The following is a 3987-nucleotide window of genomic DNA, read 5'->3' on the forward strand; positions in this document are numbered from 1 at the left end:
TGATCTGAACTAGAAGTGATAGCATTAACGAAGTTCCTTCTTAAGCCAAATTATCATAAGAGGCCAGCGAGACATGAATTTTATGCTTCAGATATTTAGGTCTAATCATAATTTAGAACAGTAGATCTTGGACACGAGTCCTTTCAGTTGTTCACTATAAGAGACATATGACTGCTTCATCATGATGTATATGATGACATTTGATAAACAAACGCTTCCGGTCTTTGTAATCCGTGCGACCTTTGACTTTAGAACAACGGAGACTAGGATATTTTATCAGTTTACAGTTTGTATATATATTTCCACTACGTTGTGCATTACATACATAATGATTGTCCATGTTACGTTAGAATCAGAAAAGCCATTTTATTGTAGAAAGCCAGTATTTTGGTGCATGCATTCCAGGAGTGATCGACTATATGAAAAAATGACGAGACACATCAAGCTCATGGGAACCGCAAGAAACTCTTAAAGAGCCTCATGCAAATGTTTAACATGTGAGATGTTACCAGTGAAGGGAGTCCGACCTAAGTAAGTAATCGGGCCAAGAAATAAGATAAAACAGGAAATATGGCACTTAACAGTATGTGTTCCCTATAATTGTGACATATAACAGTGTGCTCACTGTACGTAACAAAGGTTCATTAGGCCAGGCGTCACCAACCAAGGTGGAATACCTTTGTGTCGTGCAATGGGTCGTGTCATCACCATGTTGCAACGGCATTCTTTTTCATTAATAGAGAACCCCAGGATCCCTTTTGTGAGCATCCTGCAGCTGTGAGGCTGCAGTCTCTCGGGAGGTGGGAGCTACGCTCTCTAACAAGGTTTATTGCGTTCCGTCCATTGTCGACTTTATAATCAACCTTGCCGAAGCTGGCTTCTTCATCATGTTGACACCACAAGTGAGCGAAGTCCTGTAACACCTTATTATGTATCTATTATATATCTATGTATATATTTAATGTTAAGGATTGTTAGATTGTATATATTTCATAATATATTTTTCCATAAAGGCTAATTTTTTTTATCTGATGCATCATTCATTCATTATCATTTGCATGACACAAATCCTGTAGTAAATTGGTCATGATTTTACTTTATGTTGTAGTGGCAATTTTGATACACATTTTCATAATGCCTGAAAAAAAATAGATGGTCAGAAATTTGAAATGTAAGCCTAAACCCTTCAGGAACCTCTCATAGATCTGTCTTGGCGAGAGAATGAAGAGTTCAGCATGTTTGTTTACTACGTTCACAAAACATTCACCATTTGAACGCTGCTGTCTAAAGTATTGCTAAGAACCTTTAAACAACATCTTATTCAAGCATGGAATATATAGCCTCAAGGTAATCAACAAGCTCGGCATTCCAACAATTTTTGTAGCTTTGCCTCTTGTTTTTACTGTGAAGTTGAAGACTAGTTTCATAGGATTCGTAACTTCATGTTTGTTGTTGTTTGAGATTAAACCTTCCTACAACTCAGGAGGTGCGGGCCCTATGCTCTAGGGCGGCCCGCTGGTAGTGAGGGACCTAAGCACTGTGAGCTTAGGGGGATGGGTTTGTTATCCCACCCGGCTTCAAGAGAACCAGGCTCCCTCTGATAACTTTCATGTTGAACGCCAGCATTTTTAACTAGGCACCCAGCTAGCAATTACTAAACGGGAAGGTGTCATATAGCAGTAAGCTATGACTAATGGTCATTCTACCAAGCAAGTGATAAAACATCCTCACATACCCTCTTTTGTGTGTGGCAGAGCTACGGGACTCGTGTTAACGGAAGCCATCGCTATCTAATAACTGTGCGTGAAATATCACGTGCTCGTGACAGTACACAAACACTCCCCGGGATTTCCAGGGTCTCTTAGAGAGCAGGGGGGGGGGGGGGAGTACATCTTATCCGGGCCTGGGGGCCCAACAGGGGGGTCAGGGAATTACCCAGGAGAAAATCAACAGAGTGCTCCAGTCCACGCCCCCCTCCCCCCTTATCTTCCATACCCTTTTTGGCCTTACAGTTCATGGCATTAAATCGTAGTGGATAAAAATCAGGATGCCTGTTGGAGAAGAGAAGGGAACCCCCTGATAAAATTCCTATCATGGCCCCTGACAGGGAAAGTATGGAGCGTGCGATAGTTTCACCAACGTTACCGTACTACTACTTACTCTGTGGCTCTGGCTGACGCCTTTTGGTAGATGTGTGGTCATCTGTTTTTGATAATACGTCACTGTTACTCAGAAACGTGGTTCAGGTCATGGATGGTAACGCATGTGTTGATACGGGAACTGTTGCTATGGTCTGGCTCAGCCGTGACGTCATAGAGCGAGCCAGGTTTTTCCCTGGGCCACACATATGGTTCGTCCACCAGGCCACCACCGGTGAACGACCTGTGGCCTCTTGCTACATGTTCCCCGGGTCACTACCTGTGTCGAGGCTGGCTACTCGTGACCTCTTACTACCTGGTCTTCATTAGATGTGATCATACAGCCAGTTAACAAACGTGTGCAAGAGCTGAAGTAGGATATCATCTAGTGTGGATTCCCCGGGGAAAGGCAGCACACACACACACACACATTAAGGGGAGTTTACCTATTGTGGCGGGAGGCATAGCATAGCCGATTATACAGGTTTCTAGTGACATCCATTGATCTCTTATGTCAGTGATAATACTTTTAAGAAGAATGCATTCTCTGATATTTTACCAATTCATCACCGTGTTATTTACTATGGGACGCAAGTGTTCGTTTGTCATTGGTTGTTGTGTTCAACTCTGTCGAGAACACTGCAAAGTGGCATGAGCGACGAATCAAACCTATCCGTCATTTTATGCTAAATAGTTTGTTCCAACATTATAGAGATACCATACATGTGGTTCCAGTCACGGCTGAGAAAATAGTATTAAGATTAGAGACTAGCTCCCAAGCAACGGGAAAATGATGAAAACAAATGATCCGACACCAAAATATATACAAAAGATGGGGCAAGCAACCAGTAATACAAGGGCCTGGTTAGCCCCCAGATAACACATAAACCCAAGTAAAAACTAAACAAATGAGAAAATAGATATAAAAATTAGGGTAAGCAACCAGTAACACAAGGGGCTTGTAAGCCCCCCAAATAACATCTAAACAAATAAAAATGAAACAACAAAAAAAAAGTTAAGTGATAAATATAAATGATGGGGTAAGCAGCCAGAAACACAAGGACCTAGTAAGCCCCCAAATAACACCTAAACAAAGTAAAAGCTAAACAAATTCAATTAGAAAATGAATATAAAGAATGGGTAAGCAACCAGTAACACAAGGACCTGGAAAGCCCTCCAAATAACAATTAAAAAATCTACATTAAACAACAAACAAACAAACAAACTAAATGACATATAGATGATGGGGTAAGCAACCTCAGACACAAGGACCAGGTAAGCGCCCCCCAACCCCACCCCACCACCACCATGATAGCACAACAAACCAATAAACAACAACTATGAAATATACGGCAAAAGAAACTCGTAACAATAAGTTACATAAAACTCCGACGACTCTTTAACAAAGAACAGACAAATCAAACTACAGCAAATAAAAAAAACAAGAACAGTGTTGATATCAGAGTCTTTTACATTTCTGTACTTCCCATTTCCTACTTTTCTTATCCTCAAACCAACTCCCCACCCCACCCGCTACACCCCACAAACCCTCCAAAACTCTTCCATTCCCCATCCCCCAGACCTCCAAACACAAAATGAATTTACCTTCAGCCAAAATGTATACAGTACTTTCTTACTGGAATGATTATATATATATATATATATATATATATATATATATATATATATATATATATATATATATATATATATATATATATATATATATATTAAAGGAATGCCAGATGGAATACACTAAAGGTACGAAAAGCCAAATTTTCACGAACAACTCGTCAGTCCAGCACCGTGTGGCCACTGGACAGTGTCCTCCGAGCACCAGGAGTGAACG

The 3987-nt window shown here is 40.8% G+C and overlaps 1 protein-coding gene across 1 annotated transcript in view; it reads left to right on the plus strand.

Annotated features, from left to right (window-relative positions):
- The window catches only part of LOC139763973 (uncharacterized), a 25293-nt gene extending 24275 nt beyond the window's left edge, over window positions 1-1018 (plus strand). Inside the window, exon 12 of the mRNA XM_071690451.1 lies at window positions 1-1018. This exon is cut by the window's left edge and continues 551 nt beyond it. The gene's annotated coding sequence lies outside the window, so the exon portion shown is untranslated.
- The last annotated feature ends 2969 nt before the right edge of the window (window positions 1019-3987 follow it).

This window comes from Panulirus ornatus, chromosome 48, assembly GCF_036320965.1.
Source record: "Panulirus ornatus isolate Po-2019 chromosome 48, ASM3632096v1, whole genome shotgun sequence".
NCBI lineage: Eukaryota > Metazoa > Arthropoda > Malacostraca > Decapoda > Palinuridae > Panulirus > Panulirus ornatus.